This window comes from Scatophagus argus, chromosome 3 (genome assembly GCF_020382885.2).
Source record: "Scatophagus argus isolate fScaArg1 chromosome 3, fScaArg1.pri, whole genome shotgun sequence".
Taxonomy (NCBI): domain Eukaryota; kingdom Metazoa; phylum Chordata; class Actinopteri; family Scatophagidae; genus Scatophagus; species Scatophagus argus.
The window spans coordinates 27,349,690-27,370,240 of NC_058495.1; the positions used below are offsets into that span (position 1 = coordinate 27,349,690).

Genomic DNA, 20,551 nt, shown 5'->3' on the forward strand with positions numbered 1-20,551 from the left:
CTTTGCTAACGAGATGTTTTCAAGTGACGTCTTCATGCGTTCATTCACAGCTGGACGAGCTCTGATGTATTTGCAGCCTTTCAATCATCACTTATCACTGTGTGGCAGGAAGCACATGCGACATGTGTTGTTTCTATTTGCCTGTGCTAATCCTCCCTCTCTGCTAAGTCAACCTGTGAAAATGGTGTGACATAACACAGCCGGGCAGCCGTCCAGCGGGGGCTCATCACGGCCCCCCACGCCTGAGGGCGGGTGGGCCGAGGTGTGACAGTCCAATTAAAAGGTGAAGAAAATCTGATGTGTCAGAGGATGTCTAATCCAGAGCAGCTCTGACACAAACTCCCCCAGCACTAATAACCAGTCAAAATGTCTCCTCAGCTTCTCCTTCTCCTCTGCTTTGCTTCATTTTTCTGACTCTGCACTCCTCCTCCTACTCCTCCTGTTCTCTTTCATAACATCATCTCACATTAACATGATCTCTTTCTTTCTTCTAAAGGCAATCTGACTGATCCGCCACCGATCGTTATCGGCCAATACATTCTCCACCATTTTGATTGGGACAAACATACAATCACTTAGCGAGGGACAAGCTGAACTGTGCGCTGACCCCATCAGAGCATCTTCTCACACTGTTGCTACGGTTACTGGACTCTGTTGGATCGACTGTGATGAAATGTGGTCCAGAGGTGGTTCAGGGTTGATGTGTCTGATACTGAACACCTACAGAACAAATGACATTCATGTCAGCCTCAGCTGCACCACTGTTGCTAATTAGCAAATGTTAGCATGCTAACATGCTAAACTGAGATGGTGAACAAATACACTATATAGACAAAAGTACTGGGACAGCTGGCCATCACACCAACAGGGACTTTAATGACGTCTCATTGTAAACACACAGACAGCTTTGCAGCTCTAACAGCTTCCACTCTTCTGTGAAGGCTTTCCACAACATGTTGGAGTGTTTCTGTGGGAATTTGTGCCCATTCATGCAGTAGAGCATTTGTGAGGTCACACACTGATGTTGGACCAAAAGGCCTGGCTCACAATCTCCGTTCCAGTTCATCCCAAAGGTGTTGGATGGGGTTGAGGTCAGGGCTCTGTGTGGGCCAGTCAAGTTCTTCCACACCAAACTCATCCAACCATGTCTTTATGGAGCTTTGCTTTGTGCACTGGGGCACAGTCATGCTGGAATAGAAAAGGGCCTTCAACAAACTGTTGCCACAAAGTTGGAAGCATAGCATTGTCCAAAATGTCTTGGTATGCTGAAGCATTAAGATTTCCCTTCACTGGAGGTCAGGGGCCGAGACCAAACCCTGAGGAACAGCCCCATGAAGAGGGGTGTCTGGGTACTTTTGTTTATGTAGTGTATTTCTGCTAATAAAAGTACTGACGTATCAAGCCAAAGTAAATTGTACATACATGCGTGTACAAACTGTACAGGGCTTGACTGCTTATCGCACATTACGAGTACAGAACTTGAGTAAATGTACTTTGTTCTTGTCATTACTGCAGTTATTAGCAGGACTGTTGTTCTGTTCTGTTCCGTTCCGTTGTGGTTCTTTTGTTAGAAACTGACATACAAATGAGAAACTTTTTCTCTCCTCCTCCACACGACCCCTTCATTTTCTCCTCTTCTCCCTCTCACTGCGTCTCCGGCTGGACAGCTGAGACAAGACCGAGACACTGATAGCAGGTTAGGTTGTTGACACCCCATTACTTAATTGTCACCTGTCTAATAAAAGTAACCAGACATGTTGGCAAATTACGGTTCTGGTGCAGCTTCGAAACAACAAAAACACATCTTTACAAAACTGGAAAGGCACCAGGAAAGACCCGAGGAGGATGAGGAAGAGGAGCTCAAGACAAAATCCCTGGAGTATCACACAAAGTGCATTTAATACATCAAAGTGCAGTATTTATTTCTGACAGCACGTTTTTGTTCAATAGACTAACAAAACAGCAGCAACGGTTTTATGTTCTGGCGACTCCCCTGTAGCCTCTTGTGAAGTGGTCCACATAGATGGAGGCGGTGATGTCCAACTCGGCCTGACAGAATGACAGAATCCTTTCAGTTTCAGTCGGAGAGCTGCATAATTGAGCTCCTGATCCTGAGTGCCAGCATTCATTTTGTGCCAAACTTGTCTACAGCACAGTTTTGCTATTATGAACCCCAAACACAGCGAGAGGTTCAGGTGAAGTGCCTGACAACAGCAAAATGTTTATTCATGTTATTTTGTTCACACGACAGGCAGGAAGTTTGTGGAAAGCTGTGGGGTCTCAGTCAAACATTAAATGATCAGACACTGGAATACAATACGTGTGTTTGGTTACGCGTTGCCCTGCAATGACAGGGTGAGCTTAAGAACACACATGCAAATACACAAACAGGCTCCAAATACTCACAACACAACCAACAGTGTGTGTTCTTCCTCAGACCGTCTGAACTGGCAGGCTAACAACCGGCAAAAGGCTACAGCTGGGCTAACAGCAGATAACAGATATTAAAAAAAACTTTTCCAACACCACAGACTAACACAAAAGCGACTCTTTTTGGCAGAAATATGGTTTTGAAAATATAAATCTCTGCACTCTTGGATGGAAATTCCTTTCACTTTCGGTTGTTATCTAGTCAGCCCCTGAGGATGGAAAGGTGTGTGGGGTTTCTCAGTTCACAAAACATTTCTGGAGCTTCTCAGCCAAACAGTGTTGAAGCATTCTGCTAAACGACTGAAGAAGCTGGAGACTTGGTTTAAAACAGTTTGGGCGAACTGCTCCTTTAATGAGCATGGCTCAGCGCTGACCTGGACCTCGGATGATTTTCTGTCAGCCCCTCTAGCCTCACACATGGCGTACAAACGAAGATAAAGCCGGCTGACTGACGTGTGGAATTGCCTCTGAACGGTTACTCCTGCAGCTGCCGACGCCGAGGGTGTCGGTCGCTTCCACAAACGAAGGCGGTTTATGCAGACCGTGGGGCCAATTGTTCTCTCTGCATGTGTGAGTGCAATCACATTTACATTTCAGTCATTCAGTGAGCACTCGCACTGACTTACAAAGAGCACATTCATCAAGCGCAGGTGAGCCATCCTGCATATCATTGCAGTTAGTCCTGTAACGTGACAAAAGCTAACCGCAGGAATAACAATAAAGCGGGGGATACAACGGTCCAGCTGTCACTTTAACTCATTGTGTTTTGAAGTGAAGAGGGCCCAGCATCCATGGTTCACTGTGTCTGAGCCATCACAGAAGCATAAATTCAGAGGCAATGAGACGTCAGTATAATTACCTGCTTTATGGAGGCTGGGTAAGCACCACTCAGCTCACCACTTCCTGCCACATTAGTGAAAAGTACGATTTGTCTGTCTCTGATATGTTACACCAAACCTGACCTCATCATACTATGAGCCTGTGCTGACACGTGAACCTCCTGTCGCTGCGGGATTTACACGAAAGACTGTGCTGGCTTTTGTTAGTGGTGGAGTCCGCCATTCCCACTCTGGATTCAAGTTGCCTTTGTACAAACGAAGGAAGACAGGAAGCCATAAGACTCAGCATTTCCTGCAGTCGTACCAGAGCTGGATTACGCTCCTGCTAATGCTAACGCAACATTTTCTGCTGCTTCACATTAAAAGACTTCAACTGGATAAACAAAAGGTGGCTTTTATTGTGAAGGAGTGACATCTATGAGTGGTAAAGACCATCAGACGAGGGAATATGTTACATGTGCAAACTTGTTGAGTCGTTACTTTGCATTAATGCCTCTAAACAAACCCATGCATTACAGTAGCACCTGCTGCATCGTGCCGAGTTGTTGTTGTGTGTTTTACAGTGTAGGTACTGCAGCTGATAGGAAGCATATAAGATAATTGATTTTGCTTAGTAATTGATTTTGCTCATGTCATGATCCACCTGCTGACCATTTGCACTGTTTACCTCACCCACTTGCACTATACCCCACCCTGCACTACCTCACTTTTGGACTACCTCCAGAAACATATTTATTTTACTTATCTTATTTTATTTTGTGTTACCTTATTCTATTTTATTTTATTCTTCTATTATATGTTACTTGTTACGTTCTGTGTATGCACCAATCACCAAGACAAATTCCTAGTAATGTGAAACCTCTTCACTTACATGGCAATAAAGTCTTTTCTGATTTCTGGTTAGAACATTGATCGGCACAGATAATATTCAATCAATACAATCCATTTCAGTTTCGTTTGTCTAAAAACTGAAGTGATTTCCACATTTCCTTCACGAAGAGTGAAGTGGACAGCTGGAAATAAACAGGAGGCAACGAGAGGAAAAAGGATCCGAATCAAATTCAATTCAAACAGCCAAATTTCAGCTTTTTGATCTAATACTTCATTTTAAATTCTTCATAGCTCTCCATCATAACAGCCTGTTCCTGGACTGAAGCAGGCAGCACACCATTGGTCCATTTTCAGCAGAAGAGTCACCAAACGCCCCCTCTACACGTGACCCCGAAGCAGAGAGCCTGAGTTAACAAACAATGCTGATAAGCCCCACCATGAAGCTCGGAGATCAGATTTGTGCTGTACAGCCTGGAAACGAGTTCTTTGTGTGCTCATGTAAATGCAGCTGGAGCTAAATTTGACTGCGTGTGCTGGGCTCTGCTGCCGCTCTGACATGATATACTTGTTCTTGGTGTACCTGATTTTCTGGATGATTCCACTGCAGTGAACTAAGTGACAATGATAGAAAACACACACACACACACACACACACACGGCCTCCGTCTCCATGGCGCAGAGCCATGTGATGACGGCTGTGATCTATAATTAATTTGCATCTGTAGAAATGTAACACAGAAGATAAATCACTTTAATACCAGGGAAAATATATAAATAAATGAATAGAGGGAATAAGATAATATTACATAAGGGGGTGGGGGTGGACAGGAAGTGGGGTGTGGAAGCACTGACACACAAAATTGATGGCATAATAATAAAAAAGAGAGGGACTGCATTCCACGAGTGGGTATTTCTCCTTCTCGTCCTGTCGTCCCCCTCCTCGTTCTTTCTCTTCATGTTGACGGTTTATCTCCAAAAGGCAGAGCTGCCCTTGACGATGCAATAATCCCATTGGATGCTCTGCCCACTGAGGTTTCAGGCTGAAAGCCGTCTTTCTCTTGCCAAAGATTTTCTGTTTTGCTGAGAACACAAACAGAAAACCCAAACAAAAGCGAGACTTGATTTGATGGCACTTTGATTCTTGGAGGGTTTAGAGCCTGTAGCTCAAAGCAAACAGGTTACGCCTTTAAGTCCTGCAGCTGAACAGACTCCTCGGCTGACCCGGGACTCCGCCTGGTCTGCCTTTAAGGACGTCTCCATTTCCCCACTTGTCCTCTGAGGACGGAGAGTGGCAGAGAGGGACCGGCCCTGGCAGAAGTCTCATCAGACCCCCTTCACTTGACCACAACAGGTTTACAGCTGGACAAATGGCAGAACCACTCGCACTAATCCTGCATCTGATCAGCCTACGCTGCCTCTCTGAACTTCCTCTGCGGGCTGTCAGACATCCTCTCACACCTCCTTTGCTGTTCAGCTCTGTACTTCAGACTGAGCCGGTGGAACACATGGACCATCATGCGTTGTTAAAGATCTCCAGACTGATCTGGGGACAGTAACAAGTTTGTTACCCACTTTGAATCTCGCTAGCATAGAGTTAGCTTTTCTGCATTATGCACCACATTATGTTACTAGCACCCAATGCCAACTGCAGCTGAGATGAGGAGCAGCCACAGCAATGTTCAAACTCACTTCTTTCTAACTCCACACAAAGATCTGTCTTGAACCGCATCACCTGGAGACAGACAACAGGATCAGTAATCAATAATGTGTCCAATGCCTTCAAAGATACCTCAGATGACAAATAATCGGACCATCCTTCACACTGGACTTCCTCCTCCTCCTCCTGTTGCCCTGCTGAAAGGGCTCAGCACTTCCAGCATCATACACATGCTAAAAAGCAATCTATTTCATGGCCCAGCGCGAGTATTTACCTGTTTACAGTACGTCTGCACGACGGAGTGTCCAGGTTTATGATGGCTTCCCTTGGAGTTGCAGCCCTGCCTGCTCTCTGCTCAGAAAGTCCACACTTTTCTTCGTTAGTAGCTGCAAACATTACTGAGTGCATTTGCATTCAGAGGGAAACCCGGAGACAGAAAGTAGAAGAGAAGACAACATTAGTGCCCGTTTTTGTTTCCGTCATCATTAGACTTTCCTCACTGATACCGAGTCTGTCCTCGTATCCTTCCCTCCATCGTTCCCTCGTTGTTTCTTCTTCTCTCTTTGTTTGCCTGCTTGCCATCATTACTAGCAGTATTATTAGTATGCAGACCTGAGCCTGAGGGCCAGCAGTCTGAAAACAACAGATGCTGAATTCACAAACACGCACAGACGCAACATTAACATACAAGGAAAGCGTTGAAAGCTTGAAAATCCATCTTTTCAGTCAGACTCAGCAGAAACAGGACTCGTAATGGAGCTGCGTCTGATTCAGTCACACTCTCTTTCCCGCCATCTTCATCTGCCTCGCTCCCCTCATCCTCTCTCTGACCTCATTGCAGCAGACAGGTCCTGGTGTGCACACGGGCCTGGCTGAGCGAGGACACGCGTGACTGTGGGGACCTGGATGTGGACTGGGCTCGTTTCTACACTGCAGACTGAGCTGAAACAACAACAACATTTTCTACCAGACTTTAATATGCTTGCATGTTTTGCTTCATGCTGTTTAATTAGTTTCTGAGCAGAACCTCGCATGCTCCAAAAACAAGATGTTTATCAGATTATTAATGTGCTCAATTTGCTGCAGTCACAAAGAGAATCACTGGAACATTTGACTGTTTGATACTTGACTTGTTTCCATTAGGTAAATGATACAAATAAACTATTCATACATGTAAGTTTTTTCACACGGTTAAACCAGGATTAAAATAATTCAGTTAAAAACAATACATTAAAAACATAAATTATACAGTAATAATATACGACGAAAAAAAGAAGAAGGAGCAAAAGATTTTCCGACTCAGCTGGCCTGAGGATGTGAAGCTCCTGCTCAGAGGGGATCAGCCAGCCTCCAAAGTGCATGTAAGTGGCAGCTAAACTCTGAAAGGGACCTGTAACCCGTCCTGTCTTGTACTTGCATTGTTTGAGCACAGTGAAGTCCGATCACCAAACCAAGCCGATACGAATGGAACGTGATTGTGGAGGAGAGGGGACAGAGAACACCTGAGGGAGTGTTTTCGTTTGCAGCTCACATCACACGGAGGCTGTGAGGTTGTTAAAACACCCAAAAAATACTCAGTGGCAGACGTCCATGAAAGTGAGAATATTGTTCATATATAAAACTGTTCAACTGTTCACCTTTTCCATTAATTACATTTGATTGGTTGGTACAGCACACTGAGCCTGATGCGCTTTTCCAAGGTGTTGTGAAGCACCTGCAGAGATGAGTCATCAGCACCTAACAGGGCTCAGGTTAGCGCTGGGACAAGGGAAATATTCTATCCTTCAGGAGCACGAGATGCCACAGACTGTGACATGACAACAAGCAGTCCAGCCCCAGTTGTTGTTACGGCCTGCTTGGGCCTCATCACCAGCTTTGGACAAACTTCAACATACATCAAGTTGTCCAGAAGACTGTGAAATCCATAAAAATGTCCCGATGGGGCTCATGAAAAATCAAATGAAGCCTGTAAAAGATTGGTGTTCAGCGCTGAGCAGACCTCTTTAACATTTGGGCTCGACGTCTTGCTCAGGGGCACAGTGACAGAGCATGCTGAGCTTGGAAAGAGTTTTATTCAGTTAGCTTCCCTCCTAATCCTCCTGCCACCTCTCTAATGCCTCAGCTAAAACAGCAGCACCCGCTCATTATCAGGCTGGGAGAAGCCCTCCATGAAAAAGTTGTTCAACAGTTGGAGGTGTTGGTTAATTTCATTCCTCTGACAGAAATTACCATCCAAATGGAAAGAGCGGTTTTGATTTCGCTCTGTTGAGTAAATGTAGAGGAGACGGACAAACATCCTCAGATCGCTAAAAGAAATTATTCATACAATTTCAACTTCATAGTTTTAATCTAACTTCAGACTGGGATGTTCGCCTCAGAGGCATGTTTAGTGCAGTTAAAGTTTTTAAATTTTTTAATAAAGCACCAGTGACAGAAGTACAAATAAACTAATTTATACTATTTCTGCAATTCTGTGTTTAAAATTCAAAAGGTACAGAGCAGTTCTAACTGCATTCTGGAACTCAGGTAGGTTAGGAATTTATGTGAAGTTAACTTTAAGTTCCAAAAAAACTGACAAGAATCACAGCACTGCTGTTGTAGATGGAGAACATCCTGCTGAAGAAGCTAACGGTGGTGTTAGCCTGTTAGCTTCTGCGGACTGTTACTGCTGAAGAAGCTAACGGTGGCATTAGCATGTTAGCTTCTGCGGACTGTTACTGCTGAAGAAGCTAACATTGGCATTAGCATGTTAGCTTCTGCGGACTGTTACTGCTGAAGAAGCTAACGTGGCGTTAGCCTGTTAGCTTCTGCGGACTGTTACTGCTGAAGAAGCTAACATTGGCATTAGCATGTTAGCTTCTGCGGACTGTTACTGCTGAAGAAGCTAACGTGGCGTTAGCCTGTTAGCTTCTGCGGACTGTTACTGAGGAAGAAGCTAACAGTGGTATTAGCATGTTAGCTTCTGCGGACTGTTACTGCTGAAGAAGCTAACGGTGGCATTAGCATGTTAGCTTCGGCGGACTACTGCTGAAGAAGCTAACGGTGGCATTAGCATGTTAGCTTCTGCGGACTGTTACTGCTGAAGAAGCTAACATGGCGTTAGCCTGTTTGCTTCTATGGACTGTTACTGCTAACACCGTTAGCACCGTTTTCTTCCAGATCCATCATCATGTAAAGGCAAATACATCTGCTGAGAGTACCGATGAGCCAAGATACAGTCAGAGATATTCACCTGGAATCACTGACAACAACACTGCAGGTTCAACAGCCTTAGCCAACAGCTAAGGAGCATTCAAAACAAGTGTGTGTGTGTGTGGTTCCACTTGAGTGCATTTGCTCTCTGCGTAGTTCTAATGTATGTTCACATTTTTGTTTACATCTCCGTCAACAGGAGTTTATATTCAGTCTGTGTACAGTGAGTGTGTGTGTGTGTGTGTGTGTGTGGATGTGTGTGCGTGAGCGTGTGCAGCTCATCCCTGACGGGGGCTTGGCAGGGCTAATGTGTGGTGGCAGACCAGTCAACTGATGAGATTCACTGGGAGGAAAACACAGCGAGCAGAGACAATGAGAGACGACAGCCGTTACTGAAGGACTGATTATCTCACTGATTGATCGACTCACTCTTTAATTGATAGACTAAAATGAACACAGCGGTGGAAAGTCTCTAAGTACATTTACTCTTGAGTATTTCCAATCTAACTTACTAGATACTTGTACTCTTCAGGAGTACAGTACCTTTCACTGACCAGACACTGCAGTTAGTTTATGAAATATGGAGGGCCGTTAACATAAAAATTCAGTCTTTTGAGGGTTCGCCATGATAGAAGAAATTGCTTAAAGAGACCCAAACCGACTCTTCTGTTGTAAAGTCGGCCATTTCAGCATGGAGGTCTGTGGGGATCGACTCACTATTGGACTCATCCTCAAGTGGACATTCGAGGTACTACATGTTGAAAGCTGTAATGGAAGCTAATTTGTCTCAGAATGTGGAAAGTGAACATCAGAAACACGAATGGAAATCATGAGGAGCACATGGAACGGAGGCCAGACAGGAAGTGATGGCACATCACGGAGGTAATTAGACTGCACTAAGTGAAAGGTGTCCACCAAACGGCAGAGCAGAGCGCAGGGCAAAGCACCTGTGGACTTGACTGCATGAATGAACTTGTTGTTTCCCTGATTCACACAAATCCACTCTACAAAAATGGCTTCTGACAGGATGATTCATGCGGATGGTGAGATTTGAGGTCAACTCACCGAAGATAAATCAGTGACTCACTGGACAGGAAGTTGCAGACTGGAGAGCAACGTGGTCACAGCAGATATAAGAAAATGTTTCTAATGATTTCACAAACTCTCCATCCAGCCTGCATTCGCTCTCACGACATCGTGACAGATTTGGTCAGACAGCTGAATATCCCTCCACAGTGTTAGGCTAACATTTAACGAGGCCACCTGGTGCTGAGCCAACATGTTTAATGAAAACACAAGATAAGTTCAAGTTCAAACTTAATTGTCCCTGAAGAGAAATTCACACAGCAGCAGGACTGGATGCAGCGCTGCATAATGCAATACACATGCAACATACAGGCTGCAGGGAACATGAATATTTCATATGGAAAAAGTGTGTACACTGGACGGAGTACTATTAATCCTTCACCCGTACTTCATCACGGTCAGAGAAACCTGTTAAATGTCAAACACAAAGTCAGTGAGACTTTGCTTACTGTAAATAGCTCATGAACCTCCTGATGAATGTCTCTTCAGATGGCAGGCAGGAGGACAAAAACATTTCCCTAAAGATTTAAGATTTCTGTTTTCCTGGCCTGCTGCTACACAACAGTGGCTTGGGTTAAATACGACCATGAACATGCTAACATATAATTCTAGCATGCTGACACCACCACTGCAAACACAGCAAGTTGGAAGTCAGAAATCTAAATGTGGGAAACATGGACGCCGACAGCAATCAAATGTTTGTGTTAGAACACTTCAGAAGAGACGGGAGGCTTGCAAAGACTTCCACAGAGGACTAAATGGAAGCTAAAACCCTATTTCAGCACCTGATGTTGGGATCAGTTTCCAACACACCAGGAACACGAACGTCATGCTAATCCTCCTGATGTTTCTGGACTGACATTCCCGACCCTGAAGCCACACTGCGAGGATCAGCTGTGATGATGCTCTCACCAAATATGCTTGCTGACAAAGTTAAGGAAGCAACCATGATGATTCAAGGGCTTACTTTATGAAGACCTGCCTAACTGAGAAAATTTGGTGTACACATTTAAAACTCTCCTGACTGCAACCAGGGAATATATTAAATAGAAACCGAAGCTACAAGTATGCTGACACAGCACATTTATAAGAGATTCCCCACAACCTCATACACACACATACATACACATACACACAGACAAAGTTTCCAAAGAAATCACTGCTAACGTCTGCTCCAGTGCCCTCAAGGTTAGTTAAGCTCAGAAAGAAACCTCCTTATCCAGCCACAAAATGTTCTCCCTTCCAAAGGCAAAAACACAAATCAGGAACCATAATACACCGCAAAAACACACAAAACCCAACAGGATCAAACTCACCAGATGAACTGTAGAACTGGGAACTGATGACCCGGTCCAGAGCTGACCTCCTCCCACTGGATACCTTCAGAAGGAGCTCAATGTCTTCTCACTTCTCTTTTGTACACAGTTTAGTGAACTCCCAGTCTCCCTCCAAAAAATTCTCCTCCCTCAAACTGGTCTCCTTCCATTGTTCAACAGACCACACCCCTCAACACCTGTGAGCACCTGACCAGGTCACCTGACCACCTGAGAAGCACACATTTAACCTCCCAAGTGCTTCCACTGTAAACCACTAAGTCATATGCAAAACACACTGCAGGTATTAGTCCAGACCACCGACATTTAAATAAAGATGATGACGTGTCCCGCCCACACACCTGTCACTTCCTGTTCTGAGTCCTCAGTGGCTTTTCTCTGTGATCACAGAGTGAGACATCCTGTCACTGCACACATCTCACCTGCATGCACCTTCACAGTCTGGGTGGTTAATATGTTGGACGCGACCTTCCCTCCCTCTTAGATGGGATGTAAAACCTCAGGGAACACAGTTTCTTCATACATTACTGTTTTTAATCTTCTTTTTATTTCTTTAACTCCTGTTTTGTGTTTTTGTTTTGTTTCAATTTTCTATAAACTTGAAACAAACCTTTTGCACCACAGAAGAAGAAACACCAACTTCACCTGTCTGTTGTGTTGTTGTCATCACTGCTGTCATATTTCTTTGTAAATTCTTTGCAGTTGTGATTACTGGTTTCAAACTGAAGTTCAGGACTCAATGACGCAGTCAGGTCTGAGTGTTGGCTAAGGCAGGTAAAGATGCTCAGCCCACGTCATCCGGTTGTCCTGTCATCTGCAGCAACAACTGATCCAACCAGCTAATTCTTTACATGAAGATGAAGATGAAGATGCGGACGTTTCTTCTTCACTAAAGGGTTCGACTCTCGGTGAACGAGCTCAGTGCTGAGCGGCTGCTAACGTGAGGCTTCGGACGGTCTTCAGCTTCCACACAGTCTCAGTGTTTGACCAGGTGTGTCCTCAGGTCAGACGTGCTGCCCTGGACTGCTGGGTGTTTCACAGCGAGTGGCGTCTGAGTTGAGTATTTGTATGTTGACGTAGCTTCACTCTGACCGAAGGTGAGTCACTGCTGCGTCAGTCCCCTTCAGAGCGCTGGCTTTGATATCCAGCCATAATCAGCAGACAGATTTAACGATTTAGCCTCTCGTCAGAGGAGCCTGAACAGTGTGAAAAGCGACCTCAAAGTTTGTTTTTCAGCTTCTTCAGGGACGAGTGCAGTGAAAGCAGAGCCGACACGAATCACAGCAGCTGCCTCTGCGTCACACGTCCAGCTGCTCGTTTCTGCTTCCTCCCACAGAGGTTCTACCACAGCATTACAGACGCAGTGTGTGTGTGTGTGTGTGTGTGTGTGTGCGCGTGTGTGTGTGTGCGTGTGTGTGCGTGGCAGAAAAGCGAATGAGAACATCACAGCTTCTCCTGCCTCCTCGTTTCCCTGAGAGCCTTCGTGTGTCTGTGTGTGGAAACTCACAGTCAGATGTGCAGGAACACACTCTAACACACACACACACACACAGCAAATGTGCTAAACGGCAGCAAATGAACCTTGAGCCTCACGGTCCGACTCTTGGACATGCGATTAGCAAACGGCTCGTTCTCTTGCCTTCGCCGAGCAGACATTAAAGCACACGGCTCCACTTTGGCCCGTCGATTAGAGTTGCGTCACTGTTTGTCGGCCAACGTGCTGGGAAGCTCAGGTGAGACTGAGCTGAAATGGAAAGAAAATCAATGTCAAACAAATTGATTACACTTACTTCATTAAATCCTGATTTAATGAGTTTATAATCAGAGCGTTTTCCTCCAGGCTCATTCATGGGGGCAGCCGTGGCCTAGAGGTCGGAGAAGCGGCTTGTGATCGGAGGGTCACCGGTTCGATTCCCTCACCAGAACGGGCAGGAAAAATTTGAAAAATACTCCCCCCCTCCATTAGCCGGCTGATGTGCCCTTGAGCAAGGCACGTAACCCCCCAATTTGCTCCCCGGGCGCTTGGTGCTGCCCACTGCTCCTGTGTGTGTTTCACTGCATGTAATTTGCTGGGTGTTGCATGTGTGTGTTCAACTAAGGATGGGATAAATGCAGTAGTAAAATTCAGTATGTGTGTATGTAAAAATATATATACTGTCAATAAAGTGATTCTTCTTCTTCTATTCTTCTTCTATTCAGTTCGGGCCGAGTTGAGCCGAGTGGCTCCCTGCCGGCGCTCGAGTGCTCGCTGAAGGCCTTGTGCCACCTTCCTGTGCCGTCGATCATCTGCCTTGACTGGGGCGACTGTACGGTGTTGCACTCGTTGCAAAAAAGTTAATCCTGGCTGCAAAAGCTGCACATGGAAAGTTCTGGAAAGCTTTAGACGATGGTGACGATTTAATATGTATATATATAATTTAATATGTGGAATCTGTGGTTTCCCGATCAGGTGGGATTTGTGTGTTTCTAACAGAACTGTTTAAACATACTGTGCTGTGTGTTTTTACTTCACTGATGTCACAGGTCAAGTAAATCTACAGTCAGCTCATCAGCTCATTAGGAAGGATGAGAATGTTTTCCAGGTTATATCTTTAATCAAACCCTAAGGTGATACTGAGGCCAACAAACAAGCTCATAGAGAAAATATGGATGTCAGTGTTTAAACTGAATCATTTCAGAGACCTTTAACCCTAACCTTAACCCCTGACATGTTTTTTTATTGTCTACCCGTTTTTACCAGCACTTTCAATATGGCTGACAACTGAAATCTGGTTCCAGGTTAGAACAGATTCTAAAATGCTGAGAGTCAGGTGGCTGTAAAAGTTTGACTTTTGGTTCTGCTCATCAGTTCCTAAACTCGTCAAACCTTCATGACCACAAACAAACTGCAAGGATGCGGTAAACTACCAGGACCTGTGCGCGTCATGTGCTCATGTGCGTCAGCGTGACGCCTTGTTTCGTCGTGTTGTGTGATGGATGCTCCACTGTCAACACCACGAGGCAAAGTGTGCACGTGGGAAGCTAACTGCTCAGCAGCACATCAAATGTGGCCAAATGCTTAGTGAGATCACATCATACGTTTACTCCATACTCTTAAAAGAATGAAGATATTTTTGTTATCTAAACATCCGACCTCTTCATTTTCACCAATTTAAAATCAAAACTGGGGATCAATAAGCAGATTCAGAATCAGAATCAGAATTGCTCTGTAATTTCCCAGTTATGGGACTAATAAAGGATTATCTTATCTTACCTTAAATAAAAACAATTTCTTGGTGAAAATACCAGAAATACAGAAAAAAGCTGTAAAATCACAAAATGTTTTTATGTTTTCTGAGGTGTAAAAGTTGTTGTGTGGATAAACACAACTTGTGAATAAATGATGAACAAGCGGAAAACAGACTGAGACCTTCCTCACATTAATACATGAAAGTAACCGGAAGGACGCGTGTCCGACGTCTTCGCCACGGTTTGACCTCCGACCGGAGCTCTTTTAACGACGCTAACAGGAGAATTAACTCCACCAGCTGCTCGGCTGGACAGAAACAAGCTTTCATTCCTGTTTTATTTTGATGGTTGAAATCTGTGCTGCATCTGACTAGTCTGTCAATAATGAGAGAATAAGTCACTCTTCACTTTCACAGAAATCGTTATGAAGTGAACATGTGGAGCAAGTGGCCTTTTGACAGGAAGAAGAAGAAAAATGTAAGTAATCTGTGCGCCTGTCGCCACGCGTGGCCTTCACCGCGCTCAGCCAGTTTCCCTCATTCTGAATTAATGCTGAAGCAAATTACTGGTTTGGACTTGATGAATGTCAGAGTGAGAATGGAGTCTGTAGAGACGCCGAGGCTGCCATTGATCACCATCTGACAGTGTGTATGCATGTGCATGTTCAAGGCGGAGCGCGAGGAGTGAGAGATCATTCGCTGCTGTCATCACGCGTCACCGGCTGAAACTTGGAGAATTGAGCCGAGCGATCAGAAGGCTGTAACGATTTCTGGCAGCTTCCCTCTGCGGGGGGATCCTCGTTACGGCACCAACGAGGAAGACAAAGCCGACGCCAGGCTGACGAGCGGTCCCAGTGCCCCAGTTTGTGACAGTAATGAGCGGCAGAAAAGAGACTAGACCGAGTGAGGTTATGTGAAGTGTGCGTTTGTTTGAAACGAGAGAGAGAGCACAGAAAGGTTGATGAGTGTTTGTGTGGTAGACAAAGAGAAGAAACACTGAGAGAGAACAAGACCAGAAAAATTCTGATATTGTGTATGTGTGTATGTGTGTGTCAGAGTGAGGAACACACAGCAAAAATAGTGTTTGAACAGACAGACAGACAGAACATGACAGAACATCTTCAAGTGATTATTTAATGTTAAACCTGGAGTTATTTTCAGGCCCTCAAAGCAAACACATATGCTAACAGATCTGCTAAGCCGGGCTCACACTACAGGTTTTGTGCAGATTCACCCCTGCAGTCGGGGGACAAACCTACTGATGTTCAGATTATCTGTTAATGTGAGGCGTTCACAGACCCAGTGTTAAACCTCTTCAATCTGGATGGTTATATCAGTACTTCATGAGAAGCACCGCAACAGCATTGCTGATATAATAACTTAAGCACCGTCACAGCTTAGCACGTTAGCGTTTGCTAATTAGCAGTAAATACAAAGTGCAGCTGAGGCTGATGTTCTGCAGGTTTTGGTTATAAGCCATAGCAGCAGACATATTAAAATGGTGACCTGATGACCACAGTAGATGAAAACTAGAATATTTTCTTCAGAATCACTATGAGCCCAGCAGAGCCACTGGAGGAAAAGCCAGTTTATTTCACACTCCGAGGGACATAAATTCATAGGAATCAGTCCAAGTACTAGTAGTAGTAGAAAGCAGTAAACCGAGCAACTGACTGACTGACAGACAAAGGACATTGTTGTCCCGTGGCCACGCTGCGAGTGTGCCTGGCTTTATAGACAGAAGAATAAAAGCAGCCAGCGTTTGAGCTCTCAGACTGTCAGTGCTGCTCAGACTGCTTGACCGATTCTTTGCCCAGGGTACATCACTGCTCTGCTTCAGACTTCTTCATGGTGTGTTGACTTCCTGAACTGATAACCCAAAGAAACCTTGTGAAGAGGCGCTACTGTAGTCTCTTCTGTGACTGCTAATCAACATCAGATCATCTTCAGAGAGGTACATACAGGTGCCAGCAGGGTTTTTTACCCCATGATAGAACATGTTGGGCCCCACAGACCACGTGGCACGTAGATTACTACACCAGTGTACCCTAGCAGCAACACACCATCGTTTCATTTCTGGTACTCCAAGAGGCTAAAGTATTAGGTTGGGGTCCATAAATCATTTCCTCTGATATTTAATGTTCCATGTTCATTTCGAGGGTCCCCGTCAGTCCAGGGTCCGGGCAGCGTCCCAGCTGCTCCCACCCGACCCCTCAGCGGCGGCCCTGCAGGTCGAACTGGTTCTACTGGAGTCGCACAGCTCCTGGACCTCCACGTGAAGCGGGACAGCGGATTTCCTCTGCCTTCTGAGGAGTGAATAATACTTGAGAATTTTGCAAACATTTCCTCTCCAGCAGAGCAGCAGTAATTCGGTGTGCACTCAGCGAGGGTGGTGAACCAATCTGCATGTAAGGCGAAGAACAAAGCATGAAAGGGCACCACAAAAGCTATTGTTTTGTGTGTATGTGTGTGCGTGTGTGTGCGTGTGTGTTAGTCCCAGCAGATATGCAGAATAATCATCTGGGACAGAACCCTGGATACACGGTCTAATTAATGATTTCATTATTTCTGTGAGTCAGTACTTTCGTGTTTGAAGCCCGTGTTTCTTTTTTTGTCTTGTTCTCTCATTATACACTGATGTCATTATAATTTTACTTTTACTTTTTTACTATTCTTCTCATACATGTTTAATTATGTTGCTTTTAAATATGTAGCTAATATTTCACATAGTCATTTGAGCCACCACTTCGGTCCGGACTGAAGTTTCAACATGGCATCATGGCCACTTGTGGAAACAATCAATCCATAGGGTGTGTGTGCGTGGACACGAATTAAAACTTTTCATGATTGTCCTCATGAATCTGTGTGCCTGCACCAAGTGTCTCTGACTGAATGAATGAATGAACTACACTGGAGTCACAGGGAGGCGGGCTGAGTGGGTGCTGGACCAGAATCCAGGGTTCAGATCCCATCTGTGGTTCGGTTTAGGCAACAAAAAACGCCTCTGTAACAGTTGAGAAATTGAATCTAAGGGATTCAGATTGGTCAGTGGTTGGGAAAGATTCTGATTTCTGTTCTGACTTTTCCATTTTCTAGTTTTTTAGACAATCTCTCCACATAAATGTCGTCACTTCACAAACTGCCGTGAAGTATGTTTATGTCCCTGCATGATGAATCCTGATGATCTTGGTGATCCTCCCATTTTTCTTCTGGCACCAACGCGATGCTCATTGTGGGGATTTTAAGGGGACCATCTGAACCGCTGTGGGTTGTGCTGTGATGTGACATTTATGGACGTGGTAACAAAATGTTTGCTATTGAAAGTCAATTCTTGTCATAAGCAGTTAAGCACTGATTTTATAATCACAAGGAAAGTCAGTTTGGTGAAGTCTTTTCAGTCTCTTCTACCTTTTTGTGAAGTGATACTGATTTACCGCTGATCAGACGAGTGTCACGGTTTTCGCCACCAGCAGACACTGAACACTCCTCCAAAATAAAGCTGGATTTAACTGTGATAACGGGTTAATCCAACACTCAGAGCTGTTTATTGTCTCGTGCACCAGCGTGAGCCCACGATAATTACAGTCTGCTTTGTCTGCCAGCAGTAACGTTGGGCTCATCATATCAGCAATGTGACAGTTTGTCTCTCACCACCTGTTAAACAGTTGTCCCACTTCTAACAACTTATTTTTAATTACTTTACTTCATTTCTTTCGTGGGAGAGACAGCCAGAAACATAAACATGTAGTATTTGTATTCATGTGTTTGGGAAGTGGTGATAACAGTGACGGAGAAGGTGAATCACAGACAGATTGAGAGTGATTGAGAGTGGGAGGAGGAGGAGGAGGAGGAAGCACAAGTCAGAGCAGAACTGAAGAGCAGAGTTGCTGTTGGGAAATCACCTTCATGTTCAGAAAACAGATGCTGGATGGAAACGTCCTGCTGGCTGTAAATCTGAGTGTGCTGGTGGTAGCAAACCCTGACCACAATGGCCAGCAGAAATGTAGTGCGGGGGTCGCCGACCTCACTCTCATCCGCATTAATGTTACTTTAATTAGCCTACGTCAGCATGAAGAGACCCACACATGGGAAATCCACAATACTTCACACAGGAGGCACTCAGTGTTCACCCCAATCCACAGTTCAACTGAGGGCTGAGTCCTCATCTCAGCACAAAACTCCTCCTCAGAATCTAACAAAAACACAAGTTTGAGGCTCGTCAAAATGGACCCAAGTGATGCCTCTCCGGCCCACTATGACTTCCAGACTTTTTGCTTTGTTGCCAGGGCTTGGCGAGCTATCTGACCAGCAGTCTCGGGACAAACATCCACCGGTGATGTGCCTGCTGTGGCCCCCGAGCTGCCAGTCGATCATCACTGATGTCACGCTCCGTTCATCCAGAGAAACGGCGTGCAGGCATGGAAGAATCAGAATCTGATTCTGATTCTGAAGACAGTCCTGCCTGCAGGCACTGATGTGTGGCAAGAAATACTCACACATTCATTAAAGCTCATTATTCTGATCAGGACACGGCTTTTACACGTTGCTGATATAAAATCAGACTCAGCGGGAAGGCAGACGTCTGACAGTCACTGCTGACATCCAAAAGAAAGTTTCCTCGCAGCGGAGCAGCAGGTCAGACGTGCCGAGCCAGCGGTCAGCGAGTCTCTCTGAACCGACCTTGACTTCCTGACTCACTGACTGGCAGAACATCAGTCCTGCTTCCCCTCCAAAAACTCTGTTACCCACAAGTCCAAGGGAGATCTGATCAAACACAACACACACACACACACACACACTGCTGAGTGTTTAAATTCATTTCTCAGGTAGGTTGGTGAGTTACTGCTGATATTTTAAGCACACAGAGCTAAAAATACTTGGAATGGACTTTAACCGGATGCAGGATCTTAATCTGTAATTGAGTACTTTTACATTGTTGTACTGGTACTTTTACCTCACTAAAGAACCTGAGTACTTCTTCCACTGGAGTGTACACAGTATTACACAGTAGAGCTGCTCATTGTTTCCACTAAACAACTGCTGTAGAGAAACACAGAGGACATGCGTCCCCGTCCTGTAGACGCATACTCTTTATACTGAATTGTGATTAAGTGACACAAAATGCTTTCCCTTGACTGGTATCCATAGCAACAGACATCCTCTCGTCCCCCAGCACTTGTAGACCACTTGTGAACTTTCTCTGGTAGTTTATGTATTTTTCTCACGGTGCCAAAGAGTCACCTGGTCAACAAATCACCTCGGCTGATCAAATCAAAGTGCGAGTGCAACTGACGGCTCATCGACATCCACATCTTGCTGGTGGACACGTCGTGCTGCCTTCCAACATGAGAAGACCGAACACTCCGGCCTTCAACACAAACACAAGCTCACTGTTTCATTTTAAATGTTTGTTCTGATCTTACTGCTACATGAATGTACGCCCTGCAGGTGCAGGCCTGCATTCGGTTCTGGGTGAGCAGCCATAGTTTCAGAAGCACAGAAGTCAAAACATTCCAAGAAAACTGACTGTGGCAGTCTACGGCAGCCCCCTTGAGGCCTGCTGAGTCATGAGGGTTCATCTGTAAGAGGCAGAAAAGCCTGTCGGTGTCATCTGTGCTGTTCATCTGAGACCTCTGCACACATCGAATGCTGCGTTTGGATAAAAACCTCAGACAGGGACGCCCCTTGAATCCTGTAGCTCAGTTGTTAGAGCGTGTTGTCCATGTGCTGAGACTGTCTGTCCTCTGCAGTGGCCACAGGTCTGACTCCTGCCTGTCGTCCCCTCTCTCTGCCCCCCCTTCCTGTCATATCTTCAACCGTTCTGTCTGAATAAAAGGAAAAAACCCCAAAAAATAATAATAATAAAAAAAAACCTCAGACAGAAGTAAAGTTCAGACTCCATGCAGCCTGGACTTTGGGTGGAGGTTTCAGAGAGCTGCTTTTAATACACAGTGC

General features: G+C 45.1%; 1 protein-coding gene across 3 annotated transcripts in view; it reads right to left on the reverse strand.

The window, feature by feature from the left end:
- The window catches only part of LOC124057097 (metabotropic glutamate receptor 7), a 155,167-nt gene that overhangs the window by 125,511 nt on the left and 9,105 nt on the right, over positions 1–20,551 (reverse strand). Inside the window, exon 1 of one of the 3 annotated variants that reach the window (XM_046385221.1) lies at positions 11,352–11,646. The exons of the other annotated variants lie outside the window; for them this stretch is intronic. The gene's annotated coding sequence lies outside the window, so the exon portion shown is untranslated. Of the gene's footprint in view, positions 1–11,351; positions 11,647–20,551 lie in introns of those variants that run through there. 3 annotated transcript variants of the gene reach the window in all.